Source organism: Nerophis ophidion, linkage group LG16 (assembly GCF_033978795.1).
Source record: "Nerophis ophidion isolate RoL-2023_Sa linkage group LG16, RoL_Noph_v1.0, whole genome shotgun sequence".
Classification (NCBI taxonomy): Eukaryota; Metazoa; Chordata; class Actinopteri; order Syngnathiformes; family Syngnathidae; genus Nerophis; species Nerophis ophidion.
The window spans coordinates 40,892,528-40,917,416 of record NC_084626.1 but is presented as its reverse complement, the minus strand read 5'-3'; the positions used below and the strand labels follow the sequence as shown (position 1 = coordinate 40,917,416).

The 24,889-nt window shown below is 40.3% G+C and overlaps 1 protein-coding gene and 1 long non-coding RNA gene across 3 annotated transcripts in view; one reads left to right on the top strand and one right to left on the bottom strand.

Annotated features, from left to right (window-relative positions):
- Positions 1 to 24,889, top strand: part of LOC133535413 (uncharacterized) — a 77,443-nt gene that overhangs the window by 17,917 nt on the left and 34,637 nt on the right. The window lies entirely within an intron of this gene.
- The window catches only part of LOC133535410 (G-protein coupled receptor 22-like), a 70,788-nt gene that overhangs the window by 13,604 nt on the left and 32,295 nt on the right, over positions 1 to 24,889 (bottom strand). Inside the window, exon 2 of one of the 2 annotated variants that reach the window (XM_061875234.1) lies at positions 3,606 to 3,697. The exons of the other annotated variant lie outside the window; for it this stretch is intronic. The gene's annotated coding sequence lies outside the window, so the exon portion shown is untranslated. The remainder of the gene's footprint in view (positions 1 to 3,605; positions 3,698 to 24,889) is intronic. 2 annotated transcript variants of the gene reach the window in all.

Below are 24,889 nucleotides of genomic sequence, written 5' to 3'. Positions count from 1 at the left end.
TCTGGGTGTTGTTGATAAATGGCTTTGGCGTTGCATAATAGAGTTTTAACTTACACTTACAGATGTAACGATGAACGGTATTTACTAACAGTGGTTTTCTGAAGTGTTCCCAATTAGCCTGTCCACCTGTGGGATGTTCCAAATAAGTGTTTGATGAGCATTCCTCTACTTTCTCTTTTTTTTTTGCCACTTGTGGCAGCTTTTTTGAAACATGTTGAAGGCAATTTGATGCCTTCAACATGTTTCAAAAAACAAATGAGCTATTATATGCAAAAAATTAAGTTTTCCAGTTGGAACGTTAAATATCTTTGCAGTCTATTCAATTTAATATAGGTTGAAAAGGATTTGCAAATCATTGTATTCTGTTTTTATTTTTTACACAACGTGCTAACTTGATTGGATTTGGGGTTTGTACATGGTATGAGTCCTCGTTAGTATAGTGGACAGTATCTCCGCCTGTCACGCGGAAGACCAGGGTTCGATTCCCTGACGGGAGAGGATTAAGGTGTCTCTTATTTACTATGAACTGATTAACGTAGACCCCGACTTAAACGAGTTGAAAAACATATTCGGGTGTTACCGTTTAGTGGTCAATAGTACGGAATATGTACTGTACTGTGCAATCTACTAATAAAAGCTTCAATCAATGATGTAAGAAGAACACTTTAGACCAGCCTTGAGACTTCCGGGTACTTATACTCTTAGGTGCATACTAACTGTCAGCATGTTTACATTCAAGCACTATCCTTACATTGCATACCTTTACATTTACAAATGATTGTACAACTGCACTTTAGCATTTAACATTTTGCATGGTACGTTTCATTAGCACTTTAGCGTATAAGAACTATCTATTGACCCCGAATTAATCCATCGGAATTGCTCACATTTTAGCATACTACTTATTAAAGGGGAACATTATCACCAGACCTATGTAAGTGTCAATATATACCTTGATGTTGCAGAAAAAAGACCATATACCTTTTTAACCGATTTCAGAACTCTAAATGGGTGAATTTTAGCTAATTAAACGCCTTTCTGTTTATCGCTCTGGTGGCGAGGACGTCAGAACGTGACGTCACCGAGGTAATACTGCCGCCATTTTCATTTTCTACACATTACACACACGGGTCTCAGCTCTGTTATTTTCCGTTTTTTTCGACTATTTTTTGGAACCTTGGAGACATCATGCCTCGTCGGTGTGTTGTCGGAGGGTGTAACAACACTAACAGGGAGGGATTCAAGTTGCACCACTGGCCCGAAGATGCGAAAGTGTCTGCCGCCAGACCCCCATTGAATGTGCTGTAGTGTCTTCAAATTTTACCGGCGATGACAGACATGGCACAGAGATGTATGGATAACCTGCAGATGCATTTGCAACGATAAAGTCAACAAAATCACAAATGTGAGTTTTGTTGTTGACTTATGTGCTAATCAGACATATTTGGTCGCAGCGTGACTGCCACCTAATCGATGCTAACATGCTACGCTAATCGAGGCTAACATGCTTTTTACCGGCGATGACAGACATGACACAGAGATGTATGGATAACCTGCAGATGCATTTGCAATGATAAAGTCAACAAAATCACAAAGGTGAGTTTTGTTGATGTTGACTTATGTGCTAATCAGACATATTTGGTCGCGCCGTGACTGCCAGCTAATCGATGCTAACATGCTATTTACCGGCGGTGCTAAAGCAGGCATGGCGCAGAGATGTATGGATAACCTGCAGATGCATTTGCAACTATATTACGTTTCCTCCCACCCACATTTAATGCGAAACAAACACTTACCAATCGACGGATTTAAGTTGCTCCAGTGTCACAAGATGCGAAAGTCCTGATCGTTTGGTCCGCACATTTTACCGGCGATGCTAACGCAGCTATTCGGCCATGCTATGGCTATGAATAGCTTAAATAGCTATTTGCTCAATAGCTTCAGTTTCTTCTTCAATACTTTCATACTCCAACCATCCGTTTCAATACATGCGTAATCTGTTGAATCGCTTAAGCCGCTGAAATCTGAGTCTGAATCCGAGCTAATGTCGCTATATCTTGCTGTGGTATTCCCTTGTTTGTTTACATTGGCAGCACTGTGTGACGTCACAGGGAAATGGATAGTGGTTTCGAAGGTAGCGAAAATAAGGCACTTTAAAGCTTTATTTAGGGATATTCTGGGACCGGCAAAATTTTGAAAAAAACTTTAAAAAATACAACAAGCCACTGGAAACTGATTTTTATTGTTTTTAACCCTTTTGAAATTGTGATAATGTTCCCCTTTAACATTTTTTTTAGGTTTCTTCCAAAATCAAACTATGTGGCAGTTAGAACCTAAAGTACTTCTTGTAGTACCGAGTTGGAACACATTCAGCATTTTACATAGCATTTTACATTCACGTTTTAGTCATGCATTTTCTCTTGTTACTTCAAGGCTTGAATGTTTGGTTCATTCATTATTGTTACTTTATTTTTAAATTTATTATTAGCCTGTGGAAAAAATTCGATATTTACCTCAGAAGATTGCAAATAGAAAAAAAGGCATAACATTTTTATTGAAATTGTATTTGATATGCCATTGATATTTTTTTAATTATTATTATTATTATTTGAAACTGGATTTTGGATGTCACTAAAGTTATATAAGCCTTGCTTGTTCAATATTTAATGCAACACTTGTCTGGGTCCCTATTAAAAGGTTAATTTGTTGGCCCGCGGCTTTGTTCCGTTTCAAATTTTGGCCCACTCTGTATTTGAGTTTGACACCCCTGACTTAGGGGATGAGTTAAAAACGTGTTCTAGCACGATTCAATTTAAAACACTGTTTGAAAAAGAAGTACTGAAGAAGTACGAGGAGGAAAGAGAGTGATGACCTCAGCAGTGAGAGAGGTGTATGGTCAGAGAGTGTTTGGGCCCGTGTGTGTTTTGTCTCGTTTTGTCTTGTCTCATGGTATTGTTATTCTTGTTTTGTTTATAGAGTATTGTTCTTGTCTTATATTGTTTATGTTAAATGTGGAATGAGTGAGAGGGGTTGGGCTATTATAAGCAGCTGCTTCATCCAACCCCTTTTCAAGCCTTGCATAAATATCTTTGCCAACATGTAAAAAAAACAACAAAAACTGTGTTTAGTTGTACTGTGCAGGTTTGAAATAAATATTTCGATTCAATTAAAAATAATTGTATTGTACAATATAACAAGGACCACTCCAAAAACGAGCTGCGGGCACTCTATTCTAGACTAAAAAAATTACAACGTTGCTAAGTGCACACTTGAACGAGTACGGAAGTTTTCCTTTGATAAACGTGGGCCGAAGATGTCCACAACAGCAGCAATTACAAATATGTATGCGTCACTTCCTATTCTTCGCACGATGACAAATAGCAAACTAAAAAAAGAAGCTCTTGTACAGCTCGCTAACTCCAAAGGGCCCCGTATATAAATTATTATTAATACGTATAAATTAAAGAAGCTATGAGTCACAATTCCTTGCAAGACACTTCACCTCATATTTCCATGTTCAGAATAACAAACTTCGTGTTCATGCTTCTTTTCTACTCTTTTTTTTTTTAAATAACCATCCAGACTGGAAGGTGCTCATTTTGTACCCTGTTGAAGTTGCCATCACAGCAGTTCCATGTGGTGTTGCTATGGCGACGACGGGGACTTGGGAGGTGCCACGGGAAACCAAACCCTGGCACTGAAAAAGATTAAAGAAGTAGATCAGAGATGCGGTGGAGAATAGGACTAACTGGGTTAACGATCCTTCAGCAGCTGAATTCAAACAAAAGGCGTACTTGTTATTGTTAAATACACAATGGTACCTCGGCTTGGGAGACTAATAAGCTCCAAAACGGAATCACTTTTTTTTACACAGGAAATATATCCAATCATTTATTGCTGAACCCAAAAATGTTAACACCAAGCATTTTTTTTATAGAGCATAAATATATTTAGATATGCAAAATGCAGATTAATTAAATAAATATATCACTTTTATGAGCTGGCGATTTGTCCAGGGTGTACCCCGCCTTCCGCCCGATTGTAGCTGAGATAGGCGCCAGCGCCCCCTGCGACCCCGAAAGGGAATAAGCGGTAGAAAATGGATGGATGGATGGATATTTGAAGAGCGGGGGATGGAAATACCACAAACACAACCTCTCTACTTTGCAACCACTTCATTCTTTAAAAAAAGTCTAATTCTCTGGCCTCATGTAGCTTGGTTTGTTTATGTCGATCAGTCCGTGTTTTTTAACCATAGGGCCGTGGCCCATTGTTGGACTGCGAGCAACCACCTGGAGCAGACCTGGGCAAAATATGGCCAGCCGGCCACACGCGGCCCACTAAGATTTTAAATCCGGCCCGCCAAACGTTCTACATCATTTCTTTAGACCTTTAAAGGCCTAAAGAAATGAGATTTTCTTATTTAAACGGGGGTGGCAGGTCCATTCTATGTGTCATACTTGGTCATTTAGCGATATTGCCATATTTTTGCTGAAAGGATTTAGTAGAGAACATCCACGATAAAGTTTGCAACTTTTGGTCGCTAATAAAAAAAACCTTGCCTGTACCGGAAGTAGCAGACGATGTGCGCGTGACATCACGGGTTGTGGAGCTCCTCACATCCTCACATTGTTTACGATCATGGCCACCAGCAGCGAGAGCGATTCGGACCGAGAAAGCGACGATTTCCCCATTAATTTGAGCGAGGATGAAAGATTCGTGGATGAGGAAAGTCAAAATGAAGCACTAAAAAAAAAAAAAAAAAAAGGCGACGGCTCCAGGCGGCGGCAGTGGGAGCGTTTCAGATGTAATTAGACACATTTACTAGGATAATTCTGGAAAATCCCTCATCTGGTTGTGTTAGTATTTTATTAAAAGCGTTACAAAAACAGCCTTCTTTCATCTCCGTAATATCGCTAAAATTCGCTCCATTCTGTCCACTAAAGACGCTGAGATCATTATCCATGCGTTTGTTACGTCTCGTCTCGATTACTGTAACGTATTATCTTCGGGTCTCCCCATGTCTAGCATTAAAAGATTACAGTTGGTACAAAATGCGGCTGCTAGACTTTTGACAAGAACAAGAAAGTTTGATCACATTACGCCTGTACTGGCTTCCTGTGCACTTAAGATGTGACTTTAAGGTTTTACTACTTACGTATAAAATACTACACGGTCTAGCTCCATCCTATCTTGCCGATTGTATTGTACCATATGTCCCGGCAAGAAATCTGCGTTCAAAGGACTCCGGCTTATTAGTGATTCCCAGAGCCCAAAAAAAGTCTGCGGGCTATAGAGCGTTTTCTATTCGGGCTCCAGTACTCGAGATGCCACCTCAGTAGAAGCATTTAAGTCTCACCTTAAAACTCATTTGTATACTCTAGCCTTTAAATAGACCTCCTTTTTAGACCAGTTGATCTGCCGTTTCTTTTCTTTTTCTCCTATGTCCCACTCTCCCTTGTGGAGGGGGTCTGGTCCGATCCGGTGGCCATGTACTGCTTGCCTGTGTATCGGCCGGGGACATCTCTGCACTGCTGATCCGCCTCCGCTTGGGATGGTTTCCTGCTGGCTCCGCTGTGAGCGGGACTCTCGCTGCTGTGTTGGATCCGCTTTGGACTGGACTCTCGCGACAGTGTTGGATCCATTATGGATTGAACTTTCACAGTATCGTGTTAGACCCGCTCGACATCCATTGCTTTCGTCCTTTCCAAGGTTCTCATTGTCATCATTGTCACCGACGTCCCACTGGGTGTGAGTTTTCCTTGCCCTTATGTGGGCCTACCGAGGATGTCGTAGTGGTTTGTGCAGCCCTTTGAGACACTAGGGATTTAGGGCTATATAAGTAAACATTGATTGATTGATTGATTGATAGTGACATTATACTGTCATACCTGAAAGTCGGATGGCTGCGGTGGACGCCAGTGTCTCTGAGAGAAGCCGAGGAGCCAAGATCACAGCTGCCTTTTTGAGCTGCAGGAGGAGGTCGCATAATCCACTGAAGTCTCCGGTAAGAGCCGACTTAATGTCACAATTTTCCCATCCCAAAACTTGCTGGTTGACGTAGAGAAACATGTTCGCGTGACCGCTCTGTGTTAAAGCTTCACAACAAACAAAGAAACACCGGCTGTGTTTCGGTTGCTAAAGGCAGCTGCAATCCACCGCTTTCCAACAACAGCATTCTTCTTTGATGTCTCCATTATTAATTGAACAAATTGCAAAAGATTCAGCAACACAGATGTCCAAAATACTGTGTAATCATGCGATGAAAAGAGACAACTTTTAGCCGTGTGTGGTGCTGGGCTGACATGTCCGCTCCAACCAATAACGTCACAAGCACGCGTCAACATAAGCGTCATCATTCCGCGACGTTTTCAACAGGATACCTCGCGGGAAATTTAAAACTGCAATTTAGTAAACTAAAAAGGCCGTATTGGCATGTGTTGCAATGTTAATATTTCATCATTGATATATAAACTATCAGACTGCGTGGTCGGTAGTAGTGGGTTTCAGTAGGCCTTTAACTTTCTCAAAACTCGACAGTGCGCCTTCATGCATGGAATAATTTTGGTTGTGCTTTCTGACCTTGAAGCAATATTATTTGGTACATGGTGTAATGATAAGTGTGACCAGTAGATGGCAGTAAAATCCCTTATCTGCTTATTGCGTTACTAGTGTTTTAGTGAGATTATATGGTCGGAGGGGTGTGGCCATGGGTGTGGTGACCGCCAGTGTCTCCGAGGGAAGCCACGTTTCTCGACGAGGCGAAGGCAGCCGGTCGGGCCAGTCTGAGATCCCCCCCCCTCCTCCACGGTGGAAGCATCCGACGGTCGTGGGCGGCCGGTGGGAGGAGGAAAGAGAGACGCAGCTGCCTCTTTGACAGGCGCAGGAGGAATGACGCAAGCTCTCCGCTCATGTCTACAGTAAGAGCCGACTTATTACCACCAGTTTTTAGCTTTATGATGGTTTGTATGTTGTATGTATTTTATGTATTTGTACCTTGTTTTTACTGTTGTACCTCGTTTTTACTCTTTTACCTCGTTTTTACTCTTGTGCCTCGTTTTTACTCTTGTGCCTCGTTTTTACTGTTGAACCTTGTTTTTAATGACTACTGCTGCAAACCAAATTGGCCCTCCGGGACAATAAAGATTTTCTAAGTCCAAGTCTAAGACCATTTTCTCACCAAAACCTGCCGGTTGACATGTGGTAGGGAACCATGTTCGCTTGACCGCTCTGTTCCATAGTAAAGCTTCACCATCATCTTTCGGGAATGTAAACAAGACCGGCTGTGTTTGTGTTGCTAACGGCGGCCGCAATACACCGCTTCCCACCTACATCTTTCTTCTTTGACGTCTCTATTATTCATTGAACAAATTGCAAAAGTTTCAGCAACACAGATGTCCATAATAATGTGGAATTATGCGATTAAAGCAGATGACTTATAGCTGTGAACGGGGCTGGAACAAAATGTCCGTTACAATCCGTGACGTCACGCGCACGCGTCATCATACCGACGTTTTCGGCAGGAAACTCCGCGGGAAATTTAAAATGGCAATTTATTAAACTAAAAAGGCCGTATTGGCATGTGTTGCAATGTTAATATTTCATCATTGATATATAAACTATCAGACTGCGTGGTCGGTAGTAGTGGGTTTCAGTCGGCCTTTAACGGTAGAATAAAAATATGACTGCTATTACTGTATGCTACAACTTTATTCGGCGCTATGGTGAATTATTTTTCAGCCATACTAAAAAAAGAAAAATGGCATGGACTATGTCACCAACGTGTATTCAAGACAATGTCTAAAAAGCTAGGCAGATGTTTGCCTAGAATGAAATGATAGGAAGAAAAGCGAGGTGGTGGAAAGTAGACGGTATGTAAGAGCACACTGATGAATGTTTTATTGCGGTGCACAGATGGTATGTTGTTGTATTGACAAGCTGCAAGGACAAAGGGAAGCCCACCCAAACACATTTGCCCATCACTGATTAGAGAGAGGGCTTTCAGATAGCGCCTCGGGGAAATCAATTGAAAAGGTTTCGAGGAAAAATCCGTTTCTCTTTTGCTTATGCTTGCAATGGGTCAACATAGAGCAGGGGTGTCCAAAGTTTTTCCACCGAGGGACGTAAATTGAAAAATGTTGATATTTTTCATTTTCAAACCATAAGAAAATATAGGGATTTTTTTTTGTTTTACCTTTAGGGGTCCCAGGGACCATAACGGGTCCCAGTCATTAAAATGTTAAAAATAAGTCAAATTATTTTTTTTATTATTTAACGCTTACAGTACATCTCTACAGTATATCAACTTGAGGTTGATATAAAGTAAAAAAAAAAAAAAAAAAAGGGTGTTTTATGCCATTTTAGTCAAAGATAACTTTGTTTCTATAGTAAAACTGAAACATGCAGTATTTAGTAATTACAACCATAAAAGATCAATAATGCAGGACACTGATGAGGTGGCGACTTGTCCAGGGTGTACCCCGCCTTCCGCCCGATTGTAGCTGAGATAGGCGCCAGCGCCCCCCGCGACCCCAAAAGGGAATAAGCGGTAGAAAATGGATGGATGGATGGACCATTGATTTTATTTCACTATTATTTTTTTGGAGTAATCACAGTGTAAAGATCAATAAAATCCCACTAAATATATTTGGGATCCAAAAGGTGCCCCGCTCATAAAGTGATACATTTTTATTCTATATATATTTTTTAACTTTCAACACTTAAGTTACGAGATCAACTTCAGATATATCTGTCGGGTTTACATTTAAGCTATTATTTTGTTTTGTTTTATGGTCTTTTGAAAATAAAACTGATGTTTTTATATGGCAACCACACAATATATACAATATTTTTTGCACATAAAACATTTTAAAGTAAAGTTTTTGAAGTAATTGGAGCCTTGAAAATAACTTATAACATTGATTTTTTTAAACCGTGGAAAAACTATTAAAACAAACATTGCAACTTTTTCTCGTTAGATTTCACCTCATTCCACTTTTTTAAAATGTTTTTATTTTTAATTTTGAAATAGTATTTCCAGAATGTGTGGCGGGCCGGTAAGCAATTAGCTGAGGGCCACACTTTGGACCCCCCTGACAGAGAAACCCACTACTATGCAGTCTGATAGTTTATATATCAATGATGAAATATTAACATTGCAACACATGCCAATACGGCCGCTTCAGTTTACTAAATTGCAATTTTAAATTTCGCACGGAAGTATCATGCTAAAACGTCGCGGTATGATGACGCGTGACGTCACGCATTGTAGAGGACATTTTGTTCCAGCACCGTTCACAGCTATAAGTTGTCTCTTTTCATTGCATAATTACACAGTATTCTGGACATCTGTGTTCAATCTTTTGCAATTTGTTCAATTAATAATGGAGACGTCAAAGAAGAAAGATGTAGGTGGAAAGCGGTGTATTGCGGCCGCCTTTAGCAACACAAACACAGCCGGTGTTTCCTTGTTTACATTCCCGAAAGATGATGGTGAAGCTTTACTATGGAACAGAGCGGTCAAGCGAACATGGTTCCCTACCACGTGTCAACCGGCAGGTTTCGGTGAAAAAATGGTCTTAGACTTAGACTTAAGAAATCTTTATTGTCCCGGAGGGGCAATTTAGTTTGCAGCAGTAGTCATTAAAAACAAGGTTCAACAGTAAAAACGAGGCACAACAGTAAAAACGAGGTACAAGAGTAAAAACGAGGTACAAGAGTAAAAACAAGGTACAAATACATAAAATACATACAACATACAAACCATCATAAAGCTAAAAACTGGTGGTAATAAGTCGGCTCTTACTGTAGACAAGAGCGGAGAGCTTGCGTTGTTCCTCCTGCACCTGTCAAAGACGCAGCTTCGTCTCTCTTTCCTCCTCCCACCGGCCGCCCCCGACCGTCGGATGCTTCCACTGTGGAGGGGGGGGGGGGAAATCTCAGCCTGGCCCGACCGGCTGCCTTCGCCTCGTCGAGAAACGTGGCTTCCCTCGAAGACACTGGTGGTCACCACACCCCTCTGACTTTCAGGTTGTGCAGGTAAGACCATATAATCCCACTAAAACACTAGTTACACGATAAGCAGATAAGGGATTTTCCAGAATTATCATAGTAAATTTGTCTCATATCGGAATCGCTCTGCAGTCTAGTTTTTTTTTCTTTCTAATCCTTCACTCTCACTTTCCTCATCCACGAATCTTTCATCCTCGCTCAAAATAATGGGGAAATTGTCGCTTTCTCGATCCGAATCGCTCTCGCTGCTGGTGGCCATGATTGTAAACAATGTTCAGATGGGAGTAGCTCCACAACCCGTGACGTCACGCGCACACCGTCTGCTACTTCCGGTACAGGCAAGGCTTTTTTATTAGTGACCAAAAGTTGCGAACTTTATCGTCGATGTTCTCTACTAAATCTTTTCAGCAAAAATATGGCAATATCACGAAATGATCAAGTATGACACATAGAATGGACCTGCTATCCCCGTTTAAATAAGAAAATCTCATTTCAGTAGGTCTTTAATAGCTACGGCAGTAGCAATTAGCAGTTAGCATTCCATGACCCTCCCCCGACAAATTCTTATTGGTTGACGTGTGTGTGACGATTGCTGACATTTTCTTCGTCTCTTCCGCGAATGAGATAAAATATATTATTTGATATTTTACGGTAATGTGTTAATAATTTTATACATAAATCGCTCCGGAGTATATGTCGCACCCCCGGCCAAACTATGAAAAAAAACTGTGACCTATAGTCCAAAAAATATGGTATTATTTTGCAAATCTATTAAAAATGCTGCCACCTCCAAGCTTCACTGTAGGGATTTTGTTGGCTTGGTTTCCTCCAAACACGACGCCAAAGAGCTCAATCTTTGTCTAATCAGACCAGAGAATTTAGTTTCTCATGGTCTGAGTGTCTTTCAGGTGCATTTTGGCAAACTTTTTACAAACCTGATGGAGGTGGTGCAAAGAGGAATTGGGCTAAACTGCCAAAAGATAGGTGTGCCAAGCTTATGGCATCGTGTTCAAAAAGTCTGCTGAAAATGAAGGAAAGCTCCACTTTACATAGCAACAGACGCTGTGGTCAAAGTCTGAATGGCAGCTTAAGTGGATAGTGCTTTCCTGCAATTCGTCACGTTTTACGTGTCAGGTTAACCAAATAGTGCCTTCTCAATCCCGTTCCTACTGTATTTCTTGCCTTTGTGTCAATCAAACCCTCCTTTTTATGAAAATTCTACACTAGCTGAAATTAAGTTGTGACTTTTGATTCCAAAGCAGGTTTTCCATTAGTTAGTTGGTAAACAACGATAATTTAAAAAACACAAAAACAGTAAACTATAATATCATTAAGCAGACCCCCAACAGCTTTGGTATCTGTGATGTGGCCCACGATGAAAATGAGTTTGACATACACTGTCGAGCCAGTTGTTTACAAACCAAACATGAAATAAAACTTTACAGATACTGTAATATGATCGTTTATGTTTGTCAGTCAGTACAGATTGGTGTCCTATCGCAGAATTTTTCAACGTTTTTTGAGCCAAGTCACATTTTTTTGCGTTGAAAAAATGCGGCGGCACAACACCAGCAGAAATCATTAAAAAATTAAACTCAGTTGACAGCAAAAAGTTGGATATGACTTTAAAGCATAACCAAGCATGCATCACTATAGCTCTTGTCTCAAAGTAGGTGTACTGTCACATCACATCCTGACTCATTTGGAGTATTTTGCTGTTTTCCTGTGTGTAGTGTTTTACTTCTTGTCTTGCGCTCCTATTTTCGTGGCTTTTTCTCTATAATTGGTATTTTCCTGTAGCAGTTTCATGTCTTCTTTTGAGCGATATTATATATTTGTTTTTAGCAATCAAGAATATTTCAGTTCTTTTTATCCTTCTTTGTGGGGACATTGTCGATTGTCACGTCATGTTCGGATTTACATTGTCTTTGCTCCACAGTCTTTGCTGTCGTCCAGCATTCTGTTTTTGTTTACTTTGTAGCCAGTTCAGTTTTAGTTTTGTTCTGCATAGTCTCCCCAAGCTTCAATGCCTTTTTTTAGGGGCACTCACCTTTTGTTTATTTTTGGTTTAAGCATTTGACACCTTTTTACCTGCACCCTGCCTCCCGCTGTTTCCAACATCTACAAAGCAATTATACCTGCTGCCACCTACTGATATGGAACAGTATCACACGGTTACTCTGTCGAGCTCAAAAGCAACACATCATTTGCAGACTACAATTACTGGTTGGCAAAAAAATATTTTTAACCCAAATAGGTGAAATTACATAATCTCCCACGGCCATACTTGCCAACTCTCAAATTTTCTCCCGAAATTCAGGCGGAGCTGGAGGCCACGCCCCTTCTAGCTCCATGCGGACCTGAGTGAGGACAGCCTGTTTTCACGTCCGCTTTTCCACAATATAAACAGCGTTATAACTGTAGAATGTTCGAGGGCGAGTTCTTGGTTTCTTATGTGGGTTTATTGTTAGGCAGTTTCATTAACGTCCACCCAGCGCGGTAACAACACACAACAACAGCAGTCACGTTTTCGTCTACTGTAAAGCGGTTCGTCTGCCGTAAACAGCAATGTTGTGACACTCTTGGACAGGACAATACTGCCATCTACTGTACATGCATATGTGACCATAACATCTACGGCTTTTAGAGAGTGCAGTGCACAACAAGGAGACAAAGCAGAAGAACGAGGAAGATGCAGCCGTGGCGACGCCGACGACGAGTAAGATGAAGAAATACGCTTGTAAGTTCCAAGCCGCAGCTGCGATTGGACCTGGATAGCCTCCGGGAAGAAGTAGTGGACTACCAAGTGCTTGAAGATCTTCCTCAGGAAGCAAAGATTGACCGGTTTTGGGCCATGCTAGGGAGAGATGGAAGATTCCAGACTCTAGTGCATTTGATGAAAGCACTTTTGTGAGTGCCACACAGCAATGCATCATCAGAGAGGGTGTTCAGCATGGTTAGAAAAATAATAATAATAATAATAATGGATTAGATTTATATTGCGCTTTTCTATTGTTAGATACTCAAAGCGCTCACAGAGAAGTGGGAACCCATCATTCATTCACACCTGGTGGTGGTAAGCTACATCTGTAGCCACAGCTGCCCTGGGGTAGACTGACGGAAGCGTGGCTGCCAGTTTGCGCCTACGGCCCCTCCGACCACCACCTGTCATTCATTCATCATTCATTCACCAGTGTGAGCGGCACTGGGGGCAAAGGGTGAAGTGTCCTGCCCAAGGATAGTGACAGAAAATAGAACAAGGATGGACAATTCAACCCTTAGCTCAACAATGAGTAGATGAGTGTTATGTGTATGTATATGTGTAAATAAAAAATATATATATATACATATATATATGAAATACTTGATTTGGTGAATTCTAGCTATAAAAATACTCCTCCCCTCTTAACCACGCCCCCGCCCCACCCCCGAAATCGGAGGTCTGAAGGTTGGCAAGTATGCCCATGGAACCCCAGACTGTATCTCAGGGCACACTAGTGTGCCGCGGCACAGTGGTTGAAAAACACTGTCCTATCGCATCGCGTTGTGTATTACAAACTCAAAAAGCTGCCGACAGAAGCCAGCTTGGCCGTAATAGTGTGTCCGTGTTTACTTTTACAATAATGTCGCGCCAGCTTGTTTATTATGCAGGTTAGGGAGCGTGAATAAAGTATCGTTAGCGGTTTTTGGATGGATATTTAGAGTGATTGAGACGGATTTCTGTAGCATTGCTAGCCCCCTAGGATGACTCAAATATTACAAATTAGAATGAAAAATGTGTTCCCGTCTCACATTAGGATTGTGAAAATTCCCCCAAAAAACAAACAAAACAAAAAAAAACCCAACCCCCAACTATTAACCTGTGTGTTGCACCCTGCGGCAAACTAGTAGGGTCGCCATAGCAACCGTACTACAAGGGTATAGTTAACGGAGCACACAGGTGCGGGAGATGACCGAGGCGCGTGACACGGACCCCCGGTGATGGCGTGAGAGAAGCGAAGTCGCCTTAGCGCACGCACGCACACACATCAGGAGTCAACAGGAAACGGCGATGATAAAAACATATTTCTTCTGAAGTGAGCTTCCAAGAATTTCTAGAAAAATGACTGTTGACGTGTGTTCTGTTCCCCCTGGACACACACACACACAAAAAAAAAAGAGCAGAGTTGTGAGAGGGAGCGGAAGTCCCTGAAGATCAACATTACTCTCCTTCTGTTTATTTTAAGCAAATTGTGTAAGCAAATGAGTGACTTCTCCACAGGAAAGTCTCGGTGCAGAAAGTCAGATTAGTGCATTGCTTTGAGTGGTTCTGAGGGTGCTTGACCATCTCAGTCATTCTGTGGACACTGAATGTGGAACTGAAGAAAGGATTGCTAATGCAAGGTGAAGAACTGAGGGAAGGAAGAGAAGAGAGTGAGCCGGTAAACGTCTCCCAGGGAACAGAGGTGGGGGGTTTCTCTCTCTCGCTCTCTTTTTTTTTTTTCCGCTGTGAAGTCTTACATCAGACTTGCCCTCAGAGCTTCTGGTTTCCTAGTTGCCTCCAATCCCCAGCAGAGAGGCTGCTTTGCCAAACACCTGCAGAATGGCCCAAGTCGGAAGCGTACGACCAAGCACTGTCAAAGCGCTCGGATTCAGGAGGAAAACCAGTTGATTAAAGGCCTACTGAAACCCACTACTACCCACCACGCAGTCTGATAGTTTATATATCAATGATGAAATATTAACATTGCAACACATCAGAGGTGGGTAGAGTAGCCAGAAATTGTACTCAAGTAAGAGTAGTGTTACTTTAGAGATTCATTACTCAAGTAAAAGTAAGGAGTAGTCACTCAAATATTTACTTGAGTAAAAGTAAAAAGTATGTTGTGAAAAAACTACTCAAGTACTGAGTAACTGATGAGTAACCTGTTTGTTTAATGATTACGGCAACAAATAATGCACAAAAACATAAAAATAGCAACAAGCAAATTCAGAGTCAGGAATATCTCTTAAGCAACTAAAACAATAATATATATTAAATAATACTACATTAAAATAAAAATAAGGCACATTGAGCCACAATAACTTAACAGCACCATAGGCTCAGTAGGCATTTATTGATTGATTGATTGAAACTTGTATTATTAGATTGCACAGTACAGTACATATTACGTACAATTGACCACTAAATGGTAACACCCCAATAAGATTTTTAAAGTTAATCAATTACTTAATAAATGACCAAGTCAAGCTGATCTACCTCATATATACATATACATATACACACATATCATATATATATACATATATATATATATATATATATATATATATATATATATACATACATTTATATATACAGCAAATAAATTTTATTTTTTGCCGTTTTTGTTGACATGTTAAAGGTGTTTTAATGAATATACATGCATGTTTAACATATAGATTCCTATCTTTCATGAAGACAAGAATATAAGTTAGTGTATTACCTGATTCTGATGACTTGCATTGATTGGAATCAGACAGTATAGTGCTGATAACGTCCACGTTTTCAAATGGAGGAGAAAAAAAAAGTTCCTCCTTTCTGTCTAATACCACATGAAACTCGTTGGTTTTTGGCATCTTATTTGTCCAGCTTCCATATTCGTTTTTATACACTTTACAAGAAATACATTGGCGGCAAACTCTGTAGTTTGCTAGCTTGTTTGCGCTGGCTTTCGGAGACTCTTATTTTGTTAGCACAGGCGTGATGGAGCGGCGCTTTTATTGTGAAGACAGGAACTGTGCGATCAGTCTTTAGGCTTTTGACGGGAAGTACGGTTGAAATAAAAAGTGTCTTTTTTCCTTTACACTTTTGATTGATTGATTGAAACTTTTATTAGTAGATTGCACAGTACAGTACATATTCTGCACAATTGACCACTAAATGGTAACACCCCAATAAGTTTTTCAACTTGCTTAAATCGGGGTTTACGTGTGACGGTCATGTGACCACCTGGCTCTGTTTGATCGGTCCAACGTCACCAGTGACTGCATGTGATTGGTGAAACGCAGGCATGTGTAGATCCTACTTTGAAAAACCAAAACAAACATTAATAGATCGATTTAAAAAAAGTAGCGAGTAATGAGCTGAATGTAGATAAATGGAGCGAAGTAAAAGTAGCGTTTCTTCTCTATAAATATACTCAAGTAAAAGTAAAAGTATGTTGCATAAAAACTACTCTTAGAAGTACAATTTATCCCAAAAGTTACTGAAGTAGATGTAACGGAGTAAATGTAGCGCGTTACTACCCACCTCTGCAACACATGCCAATACGGCCTTTTTAGTTTACTAAATTGCAATTTTACATTTCGCGCTAAAAACGTCGCGGTATGACGTCACGGATTGTAGCGGACATTTTCTTCCAGCACCGATCCCAGCTTTAAGTCGTCCGTTTTAATCGCATAATTCCACAGTATTCTGGACATCTGTGTTGCTGAATCTTTTGCAATTTGTTCAATTAATAATGGAGACGTCAAAGAAGAAAGATGTAGGTGGGAAGCGGTGTATTGCGGCCGCCTTTAGCCACACAAACACGGCCGGTGTTTCCTTGTTTGCATTCCCGAAAGATGACGGTGAAGCTTTACTATGGAACAGAGCGGTCAAGTGAACATGGTTCCCTACCGCATGTCAACTGGCAGGTTTAGGTGAGAAAATAAAAATAAATAAATAAACGGGTTGTACTTGTATAGCGCTTTTCTACCTTCAAGGTACTCAAAGCGCTTTGACACTACTTCCACATTTATATAGCTCGGTTGGTAGAGCAGCCGTGCCAGCAACTTGAGGGTTGCAGGTTCGATCCCCGCTTGCACCATCCTAGTCACTGCTGTTGTGTCCTTGGGCAAGACACTTTACCCACCTGCTCCCAGTGGCACCCACACTGGTTTAAATGTAAAAATTAGATATTGGGTTTCACTATGTAAAGCGCTTTGAGTCACTTTGAGAAAAGCGCTATATAAATATAATTCATTTGACTTCACTATCCATTCACACACACATTCACACTGATTGAGGGAGCTGCCATGCAAGGCGCTAACCAGCGCCGATCAGGATCAAGGGTGAAGTGTCTTGCTCAGGACACAACGGACGTGACGAGGTTGGTACTAGGTGGGGATTGAACCAGGGACCCTCGGCTTGCGCACGGCCACTCTCCCACTGCGCCACCCCATCCCAAATGGTGGTAATAAGTCGGCTCTTACCGTAGACATGAGCGGAGAGCTCGCGTCGTTCTTCATGCAGCTGCGGACTCTCTTGCCTCCTCCCACCGGCCGCCCCCGACCGTCGGATACTTCCACCGTGGATAAAGAAGGGAAAAAAACGGCTGCCTTCGCCTCGTCGAGAAACGTGGCTTCCCTCGGAGACACTGGCGGTCATCACACCTCTCCGACTTTCAGGTTGTACAGGTAAGACCATATAATCTCACTAACAAAATAGTAACACAATAAGCAGATCAGGGATTTTCCAGAATTATCCTAGTAAATGTGTCTAATAACATCTAAATCGCTCCCACTGCCCTCGTCTTTTTTTTTTCCCTAGTCCTTCACTCTCACTTTCCTCATCCACAAATCTTTCATCCTCGCTCAAATTAATGGGGAAATAGTCACTTTCTCGGTCTGAATCGCTCTCGTTGCTGGTGGTCATGATTATAAACAATGTTCATATGTGAGGAGCTCCACAACCCGTGACGTCACGCGCACATCATCTGCTACTTCCGGTACAGGCAAGGCTTTTTTATTAGCGACCAAAAGTTGCAAACTTTATCGTGAATGTTCTCTACTAAATCCTTTCAGCAAAAATATGTCAATATCGCGAAATGATCAAGTATGACACATAAAATGGACCTGCTATCCCCGTTTAAATAAGAAAATCTCATTTCAGTAGGCCTTTAAAGGATTTTAAGTGTGCCTTATAGTCTGAAAAATTGGGTATATACAGTACTGAAAATTTCTTAAGAATTCTTCACTTAATGTTAGTCATTGACTCTACATCATAACCTTGATTTTAGCTTTAACAATTATATTTTGAATAATATAGTTGTAAAATGTGTAAATTAAATAAAGAACTTAGGTTTCCCCCGCATACAAAATATTGTTTAAAGATTCTGCAACATCCAAAAGATGCTTATTTTAAGAATTACAAGTGCTTGGAATTTATTTCTATCTTTAAAATCCAGCTAATTTCTGGATACATTGATGTTCATTGAAGAGGTCTTATGAAGTAAAAACCAACAAGCTACATGGACACATCATTTAACTAGTGTTTAGTTGGGTTTTTCCTGAACACTAGTCTTTTTATCTGATATTTGGTCAGCACTTACATACTCCAGATTCAAAAGTGTAATTAATGCTTAAAGGAAGTAGTCATTTGACAGAAACACAATCTTGGACACAAGAGGCAATACAACTCAAACTTGAATAGTTGGTTTTGCATTTGTTCAGTTATTATGCACCATTGGCTTATTTCACAATTGTGTGCAGTAAAAGGATTTTTATTTTGTTGGTATTTTTTTATGTGCCGTTTGCTGCGCATGGTGAAGCGGGTGCGTTCTTTCTTGATGCAGATCGGGCTCGAACACAGCGTAAAGGTAAGAAATAATGGTTTATTTAAACTAAAAACAGACTAAGAACAGAAACACTGGTGCTAGGCAGAAAAGGCAAATCAAAAGCGCTAGCATGTGAGCTAGGGAAGTAACAGAAAAACTAGTATCTGGCACAACAGGCAAAGCACAGAGCTAGCAAAACACAAAGGCTAAGCGCAGAAGCTAGCGAGAATAAAGCAGGATTACAAAGTCGGGAGTTAGCGTCGTCACTTGTTGCGTAGAACATATGCTAGGATGCGAGATCAAAACAACGGAAAAGGCAGGCTTAAATAAGAGACAGTAATAACAAACAGGTGTGAGTCTAGAACAAGGGACAGGTGAAACTCATAGGTATCCATGGTGACAGAAAAAAACAGGAAGTGCACAAACAAACTCAAAATCCAAATAATAAATGATCCGGGCAGCGGAACATAACAGTTCCAATGGATGATTGTCGCTTGTTTACAAATAAGCATGTGAATATAAGTATGTTTGTGTTTGTCTAAAATATGTGTCCTGTTGTAAAACGGCAAAAATAACTAAAGTGTTTCTGAAAAAGTCCAAGCAAATTAAGTATTAGAATCGGCAATACTGGTTTTCTATTTACTTGGTATTGGCTCCCTACCAACATTTGCCGCATCGCCCACCAAGTCGTGACTCCAAAGTGTTTTTCAGAGCCCATCATAAAAGGAATTGATGAGAAAAAATTCAATTCTAATATATATATATATTTTTTAAAAGCACTATTTTTGTAGAAAAAGGCCACCAAAAGACATATTGCACCCTCACAGTCACACCTGAGGTGAAGTTAATTGTGAGCCACATCGCAGTTATGCTTGCTTTCTCGTAAGACAGAACGTTTATTAATATAAATGTAAGATCATAATATTATTACTAGGTATATGCCGATCAGTATCCGCCAATTTTCATTAAAAAAGTATGTGATCGTTATTGCCGATTAATGCTTTTAAATGGCAATCTCAAAAGCCCCCCTCTGGTTGACACTGTATTTTCCAGGTTATATGCCACTACTTTTCCCCCCGCTTTGAACCCTGCGTCCTATAATATGCTGTGGCTAATTTGTGGCTTTTTCTTCGCTAATGGCCTTGTAAGTAAGGCCTTGAGAAGGTGTGTTATTGGGTGTGCTACGGTGCCATCTTTTGAACGAGTTCGCTCACTGCAGGTGTTTCCTGTTTCATTCTTTGAAACGAAAGTATTTACCAATAGCGTTTCTGCTCGAAAGGCTTCTTCATTTATTTCTCCAAGCAACGTTTCTAAATCAAACAATATATCTAAAACAATTCATAATGTCAGTTTCAAACACTGATGACATCTATTAAACAAGACAAGAAGCAAATAATTAAACAGAGACAGAATTAAATTTGGCTCAATTGAGGAGAGACGTCTGGGCTGTACTCTTGTACAGTATCCATCACGCTCTGGCGAAAGATTGTACGCCACCTCTTTTATTTGGACTTTCCCTCATTGCATGGCAACAGCTGTTTCTAAGGGAGGGGGTCGTAAACAGCCATCGCCTTTGGTTACGTAACAGTTCAAAGAAGAGGTGGTAAACAGTTCACAGAAAAGATCGTAAAACAGTTCAAAGAGGTCCCTGTAGAGGAGTCAGGCCCTGCTTCCTCTCTGCTTCGTAGTTTGTGGGTCAAGACAAATTTAATTGGTTTTATATTTATTTATTTTTTGTTTTTATTCAGTCATTGGTGGAGCATAATATTATTATTTTTTTAATATTGTTTTTAACATGGCTGTGCAGCACTTTGGAAACGTTATTGTTGTGTAAATGTGCTATATAAATAAAGTGGATTGGATTGGATTGGATCTTTCTATGGATTACAATAGAAGAAACAGAACATCTTCATGTTGCTTCCCATCCTACACAGTGGAGTTTTACAAGCCTTTTGTTTGGTAGGATTAAAGACAGCTTTTGTCTGCTCGCCGGGAAAATTTCAACACACAGTTTTGTGATAACTTAGATACAATTATTCTGACACATGCTTACTAAACCGATGTCTGTGTGTTTTCATTCATATTTGTACGTGCCATTGTAATGTAATCAAGCTAGCGTCATTTGCATTAGCAAAAATGCTAACACGTTTACAAGTGTCTGTTAGTATTATTCGCTTTCAATGGCAATCTTTTTGTATTGTTCATTTTCGTAATTTGACCAGAAGAATAATCCAGTCCGTTTAGCTAGTGGGTCCATGACGATGACTTCTGTTGTTCTTTGATCAGCCGTTTTACTGCCGCGTGACAGGCACCGTTTGTAAACAATGAATATATGCAAATGAACGTTTACAAAATGTTTTGTATCGTTATATTGGTGCAGTCAATATATGTCACTAAATAGATTTATTTTAAAAGTTGGTGGGTGTGGCTTAAATACTGGTGCGCTCTATATGGTATTATAGTCCCCCAGTGGACAGGCTAGAATAGCAGCTGATTGTGTCTCCGCTGTGTGGAGCCGCTCCACTAAACTAGTAATAATCACCTCCTATATGACAAACAAACTGCATTTCTTCATATCTTAAATAACTTTATCAAACACCATTTTTACGGCAGAAGAATTCTAAACCTGGTACAGAGAAAGCAGGTGTGTCCAAACTTTTGGCCTGTACTGTGTATATATATAATATATATATATATATATATATTATATATATATATATAGTGTGTGTGTATATCTGTATATATGCGTGTATATATATATGTATATTAGGGGTGAACGGTACGCGTATTTGTATTGAACCGTTTCGGTACAGGGGTTTAAGTACATACATATATATATATGTATACAGTGGGGCAAAAAAGTATTTAGTCAGCCACCGATTGTGCAAGTTCTCCCACTTAAAATGATGACAGAGGTCTGTAATTTTCATCATAGGTACACTTCAACTGTGAGAGACAGAATGTGAAAAAAATCCGGGAATTCACATTGTAGAAATTTTAAATAATTTATTTGTAAATTATGGTGGAAAATAAGTATTTGGTCAACCATTCAAAGCTCTCACTGATGGAAGGAGGTTTTGGCTCAAAATCTCACGATACATGGCCCCATTCATTCTTTCCTTAACACGGATCAGTCGTCCTGTCCCCTTAGCAGAAAAACAGCCCCAAAGCATGATGTTTCCACCCCCATGCTTCACAGTAGGTGTGGTGTTCTTGGGATGCAACTCAGTATTCTTCTTCCTCCAAACACGACGAGTTTAGTTTATACCAAAAAGTTCTATTTTGGTTTCATCTGACCACATGACATTCTCCCAATCCTCTGCTGTATCATCCATGTATCCATTTTGCCGTCTTTTGGACAAATTTGCTTTGCAAGTGCTTCAGTGTCCTATTTAGTGCTTTTAACCAGTAGTGCCATTCAATCTTCGAGCCATCCATCACGTTTCTACTCATATGGATTCTTCATTCATAGCTCCAAGCAACATTTGTAAGTGTTACAGTATAACTAAAACTGTTTATACTTCCTATACCCTCCCATGTGTTATGTGTGTAGGAGTGGTTTTAAGCATATTTGTACGTGCTATCGTAATGTAATGATGCTAAAAGGCAACACGTCTATAAGAGTCTTTTAGTATTATTGACTTACAACAGCATTCTTTTTGTATTGTTTCAGTTTCGCAAATTCTTCAGTAAATTTACCAAAGCCTCACCGTGGAGTTATTGAGTCTGTTTAATTGATTGGAGAGCTAACTTCCAGAGTTAGTGTGGCAATGACCTGGCACCGATTGGAAACAATTAAGGTATGTAAATAAACATTTACAAAATTTTGCTGTAAATATCTAATTTTTAGAGATGTCCGATAATATCGGACTGCCGATATTATCGGCCGATAAATGCTTTTAAAATGTAATCTCTGTAATTATCTGTATCGTTTCAAAAAGTAAAATTTATGACTTTTTAAAACACATCTGTACGGAATGGTACACGGACTTAAGTAGAAGTACAGAGCAGTTGTGTCTCATAGTCATACTGCCAACCCTCCCGAATTTTAGTGCCCCTCCCGAAAATCTCCCGGGGCAACCATTTTCCCAAATTTCTCCCAATATTGGGGGTTCACCTTTAAGCCACTGCCTTTGCGTGCCAGCCCGATCACATAATATCTACAGCATTTTACACACACAAGTGAATGCAAGGCATACTTGGTCAACAGCCATACAGGTTACACTGAGGATGGCCGTATAAACAACTTTAACACTGTTACAAATATGCGCCACACTGTGAACCCACACCAAACAAGAATGACAAACACAATTCAGGAGAACATCCGCACCGTAACACAACATAAACACAACTGAATACCAACTCTTCCAGGACGCAACAAAATCCGCCCAGCTCAACATCCTCATGCTCTCTCAGGGAGAGCATGTCCCAAATTCCAAGCTGCTGTTTTGAGACATGTTAAACAAAATAATGCACTTTGTGACTTCAATAATAAATACGGCAGTGCCATGTTGGCATTTTTTTTTCCCATAACTTGAGTCGATTCATTCAAGAGTGTTCAAACCTTGTCCACAGGGAGTGCATACATCAAATCTAAAAGATGCAGGGCCATTTTAAATACTTAAAAAATATACTAATAATAATGTAGAGAAACCACTGGTTTGGACATGCCAGCATATTTGCAGAATGCATGTTCAGGGCCTCCTTAGGGGCGGTATAGCTCGGTTGGTAGAGCGGCCGTGCCAGCAACTTGAGGGTTGCAGGTTCGATTCCCGCTTTCGCCATCCTAGTCAATGCCGTTTTATCCTTGGGCAAGACACTTGACCCACCTGCTCCCAGTGCCACCCACACTGGTTTAAATGTAACTTAGATATTGGGTTTCACTATGTAAAGCGCTTTGAGTCACTAGAGAAAAGCGCTATATAAATATAATTCACTTCACTCTTTCTCACCGTGCATATTGTCATCTTTGACAAGCTGTTAAATGCAGCTTGTCCCGCGGGAAGGGGAAGACTATCATCACTGCTGCTTAAATTTGACCTGCTCCTCACTCCCTCGCCATCATCGAGCAGGGACTACTAAAAATAAAGAGTATTAGTAGTAAAAAAAAAAAAAAAAAGAGTATTTGAACAACTTCCCGCTGAGGTTAAATAAAGGACATACATTCAAATATGTAAAGTTCATGTTATGATGTAATCTTACGTTTTATAACATTATTTCAACAGCTGGTGTGCGTGAGACATCATGAAAAACAAAAGCACTTTATTTTGATCAAAGACACAAAATACTGCTGTCACGGCCTTAACTAAGTGTGGACCCTGGGGCTGGAGCCCTCAAAACACAGTTAGAAAAAAAAAAACATGTTTTTACTCGACAGAACAGCAACAATGCGAATATATCCATTTTAAAAATAATTTGGTCATGAATACATCTCCATGACAGGCGAATCTGAGAGATCACCTGTGCTTTTAGCTCAGTAGTCAGCACCAACCTTCCCTCTAAGGCAGTGTTTTTCAACCTTTTTTGAGCCAAGGCACATTTTTTGCGTTTAAAAAATGCGCGGACACACCACCAGCAGAAATCATTTAAAAACGAAACTCAGTTGACAGTGAAGTGAAGTGAATTATATTTATATAGCGCTTTTCTCAAGTGACTCAAATCGCTTTACATAGTGAAACCCAATATCTAAGTTACATTTAAACCAGTGTGGGTGGCACTGGGAGCAGGTGGGTAAAGTGTCTTGCCCAAGGACACAACGGCAGTGACTAGGATGGCGGAAGCGGGAATCGAACCTGCAACCCTCAAGTTGCTGGCACGGCCACTCTACCAACCGAGCTGTCGCAATTTTTGGATATGACTTTAAAACATAACCAAGCATGCATGACTATAACTCTTGTCTTGACATCACGCCGTGAATTATTTGGACTTTTTTGCTGTTTTCCTGTGTATAGTGTTTTAGTTCTTGTCCTGCGCTCCTATTTTGGTGTTTTTTTCTCTTTTTTTGGCATTTTCCTGTAGCAGTTTCATGTCTTCCTTTGAGCAATATTTCCCGCATCTACTTTTTTTTTTAGCAATGAAGAATATTTTAGTTGTCTTTATCCTTCTTTGCGGGGACATTGTTGATTATCATGTCATGTTCGGATGCACATTGTGGACGCCATATTTCCTCTACAGTAAGTCTTTGCTGTTGTCCAGCCTTTCTGTTTTTACTTTGTAGCCAGTTCAGTTTTAGTTTCATTCTGCATAGCCTTCCCGAAGCTTAAATGCCTTTTCTTAGGGGCACTCACTTTTTAAGCATTTAATACCTTTTTACCTGCACC